At 36.9% G+C, this 12,494-nt stretch overlaps 1 protein-coding gene across 1 annotated transcript in view; it reads right to left on the bottom strand.

Annotated features, from left to right (window-relative positions):
* LOC124713815 (leucyl-cystinyl aminopeptidase-like) overlaps window positions 1-12,494 on the bottom strand; it is a 289,726-nt gene that overhangs the window by 145,210 nt on the left and 132,022 nt on the right. The gene's annotated exons all lie outside the window — the stretch shown is intronic.

The following is a 12,494-nucleotide window of genomic DNA, read 5'->3' as shown; positions in this document are numbered from 1 at the left end:
AAAGGCAAAGAGCTTGCAGCAGAAGATATTTGTTTCACAGTATCAAAGATCAAGATTTGCTCATAGCTCTTAAGGTATGCATTTTAGAGCCCATGTTTACTTGACTTTTTTGTTTTAAATGATCATTTGTGTCATATTCTGAATACTGACCACCACTTTTGAAGCATCCTGTACTACAAAGGCATATTGTCAATCATTTTTCATCATTTGATATGCGAATAGAAAAAGAGGAAAAATGGCAAATATTGATACAAAGTCCCATCTATCTTTGGCTTGGAGAGCATATGTCATATGATGTTGTTAACATTTCACCAGTACTTACAGTATTTTCACTGTACTGAATGAAAATGGAGGCTCTCATTCAGTCTCCCAGCAACTGCAAGAATATGTGTGTGATAGTATTTTTCAAAGATGAAATCTACAACTATCCATGGACTCCTATAGAGACCAAGAATAGATAATTAAACTAATAACAATATAAGCAGAGGCTATGAGAAAACATTCCTCACACACTGCATATATGAATGAAATAGAAAGAAATTAATTAAATAATTAGTTTACACTTCAGTTGGTAAAAAGTTCTTTATTTTACTCTGTGACTGGTTTTGGATTTTATATGGAAGTCCCAGTTTCTAGTGCAATCTGAAAATTACATTTTGGCAAAGCAGCACCAAGAAGCTATCCTATTATGTGGAACAATAAAAATATGTGGATATAGACACAACATATAATATTACTTTATGTAAGATTCATCTTAACACATGAACTTTGTAACAGTGTTGTAACTCTTAATTTTTTTTATTAGCTGTCCATGTACAACCTAACCTAATCTAACATGTATGTGTTACTACTGTGCATCAAAATACCAGTAGGATTCATTCATAATCTCTTTCATTATGTTCAATGGATCTCAATGGAAAGGAGATGCTGAATGACTTTAAGTACACATTAGCAAAGCAGTGGAGTAGTTAAAACTGAATAAATGCCAACAAACCACTATAAAGTATGTGTCCTTAATAAAGCTAAACTTAAAATACCAAAATTGAGAATAACACCAATAAATACATGGTCTCATGTCTATATGTCTGAATAAATTCTTCTCTGGCTTCCAGATGTATCAGGTAGGTATACATCCATGAGCTTTCTACTACATGTTCTTTGCACATTGTGTACTATTTGGTTGTTACTTTCATTCTTATATTACAGCCATGGTGCCAGCAGTGACATCACTGGTGCTCAGTTCATTGACGCACAGTTCAATGTTTTTCTCCTGCATCTGTCATGCCCATTGCAATCTTTTAATGGTCAGGTGCCTCACTGTACTCTCCTGCTAGCTGTCATCTTTGGTGAGAGCGTTATTAGGTGTTTGGTTTACTATAGTTCTTTTTTTATGCTGTTGCGGAAACCATTAAACCTCATGATGGGAGAGGTGTCTTCAATGCAATTTTATGTACATTTTCCCAAGCACAGATACAAAAATGTCTCATTTTCAATTTAGCACTGTCCTATCATAGACCTCATTAAATACAATATACTGTGTGGTGATTTTGGCTGTCTGATGAAACTATAATGCTGAACTCCATTAAACAAGTAACTCCCCAGTTAATTATGTAAATTCTTATTAATATTTGCTCCAACTAAATCATATTTTAACTGTATTAATTTTTGTTGCCTTGCTTGCACTAATACATTAAATGCAATTAACAATGCAAATGGTAACAACAAATTGATCATCAAAAGCAGATCAATTAGATTCACACAGACTACAGCACCTAACAAAAGTTTTGCTGAATAAACTGTTAAAGTGATCACAAAAACCATTAAGTGGCAGAAAGGAAATAAAGACTTCTGGCCATGAAGGTATTTCAACCACACTGCAGAACTGTTTGACTAAATTGACAGTTATTATACCCCTGCTAATAATTAATTATTTTTTATATCATTAATTGCCATTTGATTCTGATATTATATAACATGTATATGTAGTGTAGGCATGAATCTATTCAGTTTTTATTTAGACCTGATTTCATTCAATTTCATTATTCCAGTTAATGCAGATGAGTAGGAAAAACAAAATCCATAATGTTCGAGTACAACATTAATGAGGAGGAGGCGATTAGTGTTTAACATCTCATTGACAATAAGGTCATTAGAGATGGAGCACAAGCTCAGACTAGGGAAGGATAGGGAAGGAAATTGGCCACACCCTTGTCAGAGGAACCATCCTGTCATTTATCTTAAGCAGTTTAGGACTGAATGACACCCTTCACTAAGTAATTAAGTCATTAATTAAAAATTAGCAACAACTGGTATAAATGTATCTAAATCTAGATATGATGCCTAAAAAATCTGCTGACGATATGATGGCAAGAGGAAACGTATAAAGCATAAAGAAATGTGCAAGTCCTTAGAGCCAGTGGCTTCTTCTTCTAACAAATGATGAAGGGAAAGGAAGAGAGGTGGAGGAAAAGGACTTCCTCTTCAATCCTTCTGCTAGAAGAAGAAGCCACTGGCTCTGACATCTTGCACATTTCTTTGTCCTTTAGATGTGCCTTTTGCTGCCACCACATCTATCCAATTACGATCTGTTATATTTTCAAAAATGGAATAGTTTTGTTGATATAAATATGGTGCCTGTGCTTGTAAATGGGTTATTCTCAATGTGAATGCATAACGTGGTTCCACTTTTTTTTTTAGTTTTCTAAACCACCACATATTTTGTCAACAGTATTATTACTGTAACATATAGTCCATCTGAATAAGCAAAATCTAACCCATCTATTTTTCAAACCAAAATGAAGCTTCCAAAATAGCCATGTGTGGTTACCTATCATTATGCTCATATCTCAGTGAAATTTTGGTCTCAGAAACTGTAATGCTAATATCTTCATGAAAGTGTTGGTTGAGCTAGCAAATGAACAACACCTATGTCTAAAAAATTACTGACCAGCAACCAATCAAGTAACACCTATGTAATAGTTTGAGAGAGTCTGAATTCATAATGTTGTATAGAATCTGGCCACTATTGTTTATTCGTGAGATGTGTGTGACTTGTGACTCAACACACTGAGACACTGACTTCTACAAGTGTGTGATTTTGTATGAACTTCTTTTGAACATGTGCACTGCGTATGCCAAACAGGCACTATGTTCTGCTGATACAGAGTTCAACTTAAAAGTATGATTATGTTGGTAATGTGGTGGTACCTACTTGCATATAGTATCTGATGCAAAATGGGATCTGTTCATCAAAATGTTTATGGTGATAATAAATGTGGAAAAAGCCACATCACTTGAAAATTAGTATGCTGTACAATTCCAGGAAATCAGTTTACAGCAGTTTTAGAAGATGTTGATCATTGAGACTCTGAGGGCTTACCAGGCAATTCAGGAAGGCACCATTGCATATGAGAATGTCTTCTTGGTTTGGTATGGCAAAATAAACTCAGATAGTGAAATGGGGCAAAATTATGAGCTTGTGGAACGTGATTATTCTGCTATTTTAAATCATATGTACTTCAGAATGTGTTATTTCAGTAATTTAATTTCTGTCAGTGGATACCAATGATATATCAGAGATAGAGGCATATGTTGTTTTAAATATTACAGTAAAAACTCGATTAACCATCACTCTTTAAACCATCACTTTCTGTTAATCGTCACTGCTGTAGCAGCATAATAATACTGTAATAACAGAATGCTCTAAGGTGCACTGACGCGTTCGCTTTGTTTATTTACTCTATTTTAGCGGGAAGTGAATGTACCCGCCCGCCGTAGAATGGTACATAAAATATGACCTTCAGTTGATGTGCTAACACATCTCCCCCTTTTCTTGTCTTTGTCTCACTTGTGAGTCAACAATCACCACTGGATTGGTTTCTAGTTGTGGCTAGAAGACTGTAATTGTTGCAGTGTATCTAGCGGGCTGTGCCGCGTTACGTGTTTTCCGCTTGAATAAGCTTTATTGACTAATATTTTACACTGCCATATTTAGTGCAGATGTGTGTGATACAGTGACTTGATAAAATGTCTGAAAAACATAAACGTGTTGTTTTAGGACTTAATCAAAAACTTGACATTATAAAATGCTTAAGAAAGGGCGAAACTGCGACAAGTGCAGCGCTGATTTATAGTATTGGGAGAACAACAGTTAACGATATAAAACGTGATACTGATAAAATAGAACAAAATGTGTCAACAATTCAGAGCATGGATGGAGATGTGCGAACAAGAAAGACAATGAAACCTGCAAAATATGATTAATTGGACACTGCAATGTACCGATGGTTTATACAAGCAAGAAGTCAGGGGATTCCACTTTCAGGGCCTATAATAATGGCCAAGGCTGTTGAAATGAACAACAAACTTGATGGTGACTCGTCTTTTAAAGCAAGTATCGGATGGCTCGACAAGTTTAAATTTCGTCGTGGCATTCGTCAACCTGATATCAGTGGAGAAAAACTCAGCGCGGATAGCTCTGTAATTGCTGAGTTCTGGGAACAATTTAAAGAAAAAATGGCTGAACTGAATCTTGTTAGGGAGCAAGTTTACAATTGTGATGAAACTGGGCTTCATTGGAAGGCTTTACCGCAAAAGACATTAGCATCACTCTCTGAAAAAGCTGCTCCAGGTTTCAAAGTACAAAAAAATTGCATCACTGCTATGGTTTGCGCAAATGCCACCGGCAGTCATAGGCTACCCCTACTTGTGATTGGGAAATCAAGAAAACCTTGTGCATTCAAGAATTTGAATTTGATTGCTCTCCCTGCACAATACTACACCCAGAAGAGTGCTTGGATGGATCAATCAGTTTTTTCTGACTGGTTTCCCAAACAATTTGTACCTCAAGTTAGAGCGCACTTGGCTGAAAAAAAGTTGCCACAGAAAGTGCTATTGCTATTAGACAATGCCCCAATGCACCCTACTTTTGAAATGAAAAGTGATGACGGCAACATAACATGTCTCTTCCTTCCAGCAAACACAACTTCACTTATACAGCCCACGGATCAGGGAATCATCGAAAATATGAAACGTCATTATAGAAAATATTTATCAAAAGTTTGCTCTGATTTGATGAATCAACATCTGTAAAACAGGAGTAGTATTAAAGATGCCATTTTCAATGTTGCCAGTGCATGGAGTGATTTGTAAATGTCAAATCTCAAGAACGGCTGGAATAAACTTTGGCCTCAACCTAGAGGTGAAGAATCGGAGGAACCTGAGTGTGTGACAGTTGACAAGATGGTCAATTTGTTCAATAATTTACAAATCAGCACAAATTTGACGTCAGAAGAAGTATCAGAGTGGTCAGAGTGTGACAAAGTGGGCAGGGGTTTTCAAATTTTGAGTGATGACGAAATTGTTGCCAGCGTAAGTGCCACCAAAGAAGAAGAAGAAGGGGCTGATGAAGACGAGTGTTCAAACCATGAAGAAAAACAAACTATTAGCCATTCAGAGGCTGAAACAATGCTGTCCAAGTGTATAGAATGGTTTGAAAGTCAAGAAGAGGCACTACTGCTCTGAAAAATATGAAATATTGCCGCAGTGAATGCTCGAACATCAAAAAGGCAGAAGAAATTGACTGATTATTTTCAAGCTAGATAACCTATTTCACCTGTAAGTTTGTAGTACGCTACAGTACTTAACATTATGTATTTTGCAACTTTTGTAGCTACTGTACGGATGTTTTTTTCATGTAATAAATAGTTTTATTTGCTATTACAATCGCCGGCCGAAGTGGCCGCGCGGTTCTGGCGCTGCAGTCTGGAACCGCGAGACCGCTACGGTCGCAGGTTCGAATCCTGCCTCGGGCATGGATGTGTGTGATGTCCTTAGGTTAGTTAGGTTTAACTAGTTCTAAGTTCTAGGGGACTAATGACCTCAGCAGTTGAGTCCCATAGTGCTCAGAGCCATTTGAACCATTTTGCTATTACAATCGTGTTTAATTTGTTTTCACTCCAAAATATTATTATATTACTGTGAGAGTGATATGTATCTATACATAACATAATTGATTGAGGTTATGTTTTTGAGGAATACAGTGTTTGTGTTATCCGTCTATTCGCTCAACCGTTCTCTACCACGGTCCCGAAGATGACGGTTAATCGAGTTTCCACTGTATGTCAGTTAAATTTTGTGAGAGGTGTCTTACCTGTAACTAGAATTAGTAATGGTGAAGTGTGTTTATAACTGTGAAATGTTTTCCAGATTAATGATGTATGAATTATGAATGTGATCAGCCAGTAATAGAACAGCAGCAAAAACTAATTTACAATCATTTTGTTCAGTTCAAAGTAAAAATAAAATCAGTTTGCTGCAGTAAAGTGCCATTTTCACGAAATACATGTCAAAATATTGCCTTTCAACTTAAAGTAAATAAATTTTGAGATGTAATAAATAATGTTACTTGAAGCAAACATTATGAAAAAGAAATATTTGTCATGAGGAAGCCCTTCAGGCATGATGATGGTAAATGGAGTATTTTAAAATAAAGTAATATCCTCACCTAATGCACTGAGATGTAATAAACAAGATTTTGTCCATCATGTAATAGAGAATGAAGTTTCGTAAATAATAGTATTGGTTTGCTGCTATGGTATGTTATTTTTGTATAAGAAACAAAATAGGGATTTTCATGATTAAATATTATATGAGGAAGTAGTATTGAAGTGATGGTAATGGTATAATGAAGCAAAAAAGTATAATGAGAAATGTGGAAGAATTAAATGTAATGAAGTATTTGCAGTAATAATGAGAAATATGAGAGGTACTGTGTGTGAAGCAGCAATTTAGCAAATGCAGTTCTTCAGTTAGTGAATCTAGAAAAGGAATCAAATGAGGTAAGTTTCTTTGGCTCTGAGCTATCTGAAGGTGAATCTTTCACCATATTCAGTAAAACTACTGCAAAATATAGAGTAAATGTGATACTATCACGTAAAAGCAGAATGAAATGGAATACCAAGAAAAGTGTTAAAAGCAGTTTATAAAATAATTATGCAGCCTCTGTTCACAATAGTTAATCAGCCCTTTGAAGATACTCTGAAGTATGAAATAGTTAGACCACTACTCAAAAAACTCGCAAAAGAACATATGGGAAACTATCACTCAGTCTTTTTCTTCCCTCACAATCAAAAATATATGAGAAGATTGACACAATACAAATTTAAAATTTCATACAAAAATTGAATGCAATTTCAAAAAAACAAGCATGTATTTCTAGAAAAGGAAAGCATAATATCTGTTAACAATAAATTTGTAGACAAAATAAGCTCCTCTATAGACAACCCCCTGCATGCCACAGGAATCTTTTGTGACCTATCACAGGTCTTTGATAGTGTGAATCACTGCTTGGTACACTCTAATCTGGAAAAATGTGAAATTAGGGGTGCAGTGCTAGAATGGTTTAGCTCCTACCTAGCCAACCAAAGGCAAAAGTGTTTATTACTCGTACATCAGGCAGATGAAATTATTTTTCAGAATGGAGTGCACAAGGTTCAGTCTTAGGTCCTATTATGTTTATGCTTTATATAAATTATCTACCACTTAATACTTCATCCCACTCAGTTTTATTTACAGATAAGACATCTGTAATCATTGAAATTAACAGTACTGATCAAATTCCTCAAACACTACAAAGCATATTAGAAAAATTAGCCTCTCTGGTTTAATGAAGGATAAAAACTATCAGCAATGTTCAAGATACCTGATTTATCTTAAGTGGCTCAAAATTAAACACGGAAAAAACTCAGTTATTGCAGTTTAAAACAATATGTCACAGAAACCAGGATTTGGATTGTGTTAAAATCCTATAAATGCAATGGGATAAAACTTTATTATGGGGCTCCAGTATACAGTGCTTTGCAAATAAATTAAATAGCCTAGTGTTTTCCCTGATGATATTATACAACACTACAATCATGAACAGAAGGAAAGTAGTGTATCATAGCTACTTCAAATCAGTAATGAGACATAGAATTACATTTAACTCCAATACTAGAGCTTCAAAAAAAATCATCATTAGAAATTTGTACAATATAAAGTGAAGAAATCATGTCACCCACTTCCAAAAAAATTTAAGGATACTAAATGTTACCTCATTGTACATTTTTGGACTAATGATCTTTGCACATAGCAACCATGATTTATTTGTTGTGAACCAATTTCAACATGATTACACCACCAAGAATTAAAATAACTTTATGCTGATCACCTTTCATTTAAAACTTTATGCTTAAACTCTGAAGTATCTGTGACTGAAAATGTATAACAAAATAAAAGGAAAAGTCTGTCTGATTATTAATTTATAATCACTGAAGAAAATCTAATATGATAAACTTGTGCATAAGTGTTAGTATTCAATTAAAGAGTTCATGAGGGATGATCTGAAAAGACAGAACATGTACTCAGGATTAAAATTAGTTATTAAAAATCATCAGTTGTGTATGTATCTAATAAAGTTGTGTATGTATCCAGAACAGTATAGTATATTAACGATATTTTAAGAAAATGTGTAAACTAGTTTTTTATATTGATAAGTCTCCTGTATATTAAGTCAATGACTTGAAATTCTGTGTTATGAGACAATAAATTATATTCTATTCTGATCTATTCTGTTGTATTCTATTGCTAAAGTCTGATGATTTTAAAGTTTTTTTTTTTTAATATAAAAATGTGAATTAGTATTTCCTACTCACCATCTTTTTCATATTTCAATAATAGTAATTCTTCTGTGGAACAGAAGGAGTTGTCAAGGAGAAACTTTTTCAGTTTGTTTCCAAATTTTACTTTGCTGCCTGTCAGACATTTTGTATCACTGGGTAAGTGATCAAAAATTTTAGTTGTAGCATTATGCACCCCTTTTTGTGCTAAAGACAAAGGTTGAATAATGAATGCCATTTTTGTTCTGACATTTTAATCATGTATATCATTGTTCCTTTTGAAATGCACTGGATTACTTGCAACAAATAAATATACTGTGAAGTGATAATCAAAATGCCCAACAGATAGCCACATATTACTCTTACAGTATATTTTTGAACAATCAAAAGATGAGTTATCCAAGAACATCACTCCATATGACATTATTGAATAAAAATATATAAACTTACTGATTTGTCTTTTCCCATGGTTTGCAATGATTCTAAGTGCAAATCTATCTGAACTAACTTATTTAGGAGTTCCAAACGTGATTTTCCAGATTAAGAATTATGTAAAGGACAGATTTCTATTCACTGTAAAAGTGACACATTGACAGACAGACACAATAAGAGGACTGTTAAATGCAAAGCTTTCAGCCAAAGCCTTCTTCAGAAAAGAAAACACACACATTTACACAACTAGGCGTGCTTGACATACACATGACTGCTTTTTCTGGCTGCTTCACAGAGACTACAACTGTTGCATTGAACGAAAGTAGCAATCAGAAGTGGTACACAGAAGGGGAAGGGATAGCAGAGTATGGGTGGGGTGGGAGGTGGGAAGAATAGTGCTCTCTGGTGAAGTGTGGAGGGACTACTGCAGAAGGCAGCAGATCAAGTGTCAAGAGGTTGTGGGGAAGAGGGAAGCAGAGAAGGAGAGGAGCAGATAGGGGAAAAGGCTAGTGGGTATGTTACCAAAGAGTGAGCAAATGAGGTTGAGGGAACGTGATTTGGGAGGAAGCTACAGGACAGAGGAGACAGAAACTGTTGGGTGGAGGGCATGGGGACACCATTTGTGCAGTTCATAAAGCTAATGGAGGGGAGCATCCAGATGGTCTGGGTTGAGAAGTGGTATTTAAAACAAAGCATGTTCTGCCACAGGGTGATCCATTTTGTTCTTGACCACAATTTGGAGGTGGTCATTCAGCCTGATAGACAGCTAGTTGGCAGTCATACCAGTATAAAAAGTTGTGCAATGATCACAACAGAGGTGGTATATGACACTGCAGCTTTTATAGGTGGCCTGGCCTCTTATTGGGTAGGACAAGCCTGTGACAGGATGGGAATATAAAGTGCTGAGTGGGTGGACTGGGCAGGTCTTGCATCTGGGTCTTCCACAGGGAAAGAATCCCTGGATGGACTAGGAGTTTGTGGAGTTTGGTTAGGTGAAGGAATACCACTTTAGGAGGGGTGGAAAGGGTCTTGGGTAGAATGTACCTCATTTCAGGACATGGTAATAGATAATTAAAGACCTGATGAAAGATGTGGTTTAGCTGTTCCAGGCAGGGTTGGTGTTTGGTGATGAGCTTCTTTGTAGCTGGTTCTTGGTGGTGGTGGAACAATAAGGGGTGCATGGAGATATGGCACGGGAAATTTGTTTGTGCATTAGGTATGGAGGTTAGTGCCTGTCTGTGAAGGCCTTTGTGAGACCGTCAGTGTACTGGGAAAGGGAAATCTTGTCACTGCAGATATATAATTCCTGGGTGGCCAGGCTGTAAGGGAGAGATTTTTTGGTGTGGAAGGGATGGCAGCTGTCAAAATGCGGGCACTGTTGGTGGTTAGTGGGTTTAATTTGGGCAGAGGTGTGGATGGAGCCATCAGAGAGGAGGATGTCAGTGACCTGGAAAGTGAAATGGATGGGAGACAAAGTGTTGGTGTTGTAAGGAATGAGGATAGGGTGTCTTGACCCTGAATCCAGATTATGAGGATATCATCAGTGTACCTGAACCAGAACAGGGTTTTGGGCTTTTGGAAGGCTAAGAAGGTTTACTCAAAATGACCCATAAACAGGTAAGAATGAGAGGATGCCATGTGGTTCTCCATGCAGATATAGTTGTGTGTTAGAATAAAGTTAGTAAGCTGTATGAGGAATGAGTTAGTGGATTTGTAGTCTGAAGAACACTGGAAGAGGACAGGGGTGGGGATGGTAGAGTTAGTGAAAGTAGAGTTTGGTGTCTCTGATGTGGGAGATTAGATTGCTGGCAATTTGTTGGAGGTGTTGGTCAATAAGAGGTGAAATTCTTTCAGTGGTGGCATAATCTCCAGCTACAATGAGTCATCCAGTATTGTCAGGTCTGTGGATTTTGGGGAGCATATAGAAGGTGGATGTATGAGGTGTCATGGGGATGAGGAGGGAAACTGATGTGGGGGAGAGGTTCTGGAAAGGGCTTAAGGTTTTAAGCAGTGATTGGAGGTTATGTTGGACTCCTGGAATGGGATCACTCTGCAGAGTTTATAGGTGGAAGAGTCAGATCAGACAATTGGCAAATTTCTTCCACCAGGTAGTCACTGCAGTTCATAATGACAGTGGTGGAAACTTTGTCTGCAGGTAGGATGATTAGGTGAGAATCTGTTTTGAGGCTGTGTATGGCTGTCCTTTCTTCTGCTGAAGGTATGTGTTCTCAGGAAGGGGCTTGGAGAAGGATGGTGAGGCCAAGTGGGAAGTAAGGAATTTCCAGAAGGTGACCAGGTGCTGGTTCTGTGGGAGGAGGGGAGTATCACAGTTGGATGGTGGTATGAACTGGCAGAGTCAGGGTTCAGTACCTGGATTAGGTTGGTTCCAGTTGGAGGGATTGGTGGCAAAGAAATGTTTCTATTTCAGATATCAGGAGAAGGACAGCAAGTCTTCAACAAATCCAACATGGCTAAATCTGGTTGTAGGAATGAAGATGACTTTTGTTTGTTTGTTTGCTTTTTCCAGGTTAAATTCTCCTCAGTATGGATGACTAAAATTTTTAAAGCTTCAGTTCTGCTTATTATTTCCACAATACACTTAAACATCAGCAGTGGCTGCTGTGTAGGATCATGTGAACACCCTAACTTTTAACACCTTGCATATTTATTGGTTACATTTCTTTGAATGCTGTTGAATGTAACATAGATGCAGTGATCTGAAATGTATGACACTAAATATACTGCGCTATGCTATGTTGCTACTCCTCTAGTTTTCACAAAACTTGGCATTATGGCCATGAGCAATCATCAGTCATGCGTGTTTTAAGGAGCTTTTGTGCATGTGCAACTTGCATGACAGTATGGATCAAATACACATGGATTTGGTGAACAACGTGCATGGTTCACACTACGCAGAGCTAGTCCCTGCCACTCAGCTACAAGTTTAGGTCAGTGCCACCAGGTGGCAGCAGAATACAGTAGACTTTTATCCCTGTGCATTTGGCATAAACCATGCTAGACAGTTGCATAGTGCTCAGAGATGCCAATTCCCCACTATACAGTAAAATTAGATTTGATGGCATTAAATATTATAGTTACTCTAGCAAGACCTATTTTTGGGTTTCTGAATGAGGTATAGTATATTAAGTTTTGGACTTTATCATACAATGACACATTTGAGGTAATGAGGACCATACCAGCCTTAACCACATCATTATTGATTTTGAGACTGTAGCATTTATTTGTTTACTCATGCTTTCAACACCTGTTGATCTTCCAGTGAGCCAGATTTATCTGTGCTATAGGTATGCACTATACAGGCTGGTCCATTGATAGTGTCTGGGCCAAATATCTCATGAAATAAGCAGCAAACGAAAAAACTACAAAGAACGAAACTCATCTAGC

Source organism: Schistocerca piceifrons, chromosome 1 (assembly GCF_021461385.2).
Source record: "Schistocerca piceifrons isolate TAMUIC-IGC-003096 chromosome 1, iqSchPice1.1, whole genome shotgun sequence".
NCBI lineage: Eukaryota > Metazoa > Arthropoda > Insecta > Orthoptera > Acrididae > Schistocerca > Schistocerca piceifrons.
Note: the sequence above shows the minus strand (reverse complement) of the source record. Positions and strands in the feature narration are given on the sequence as shown.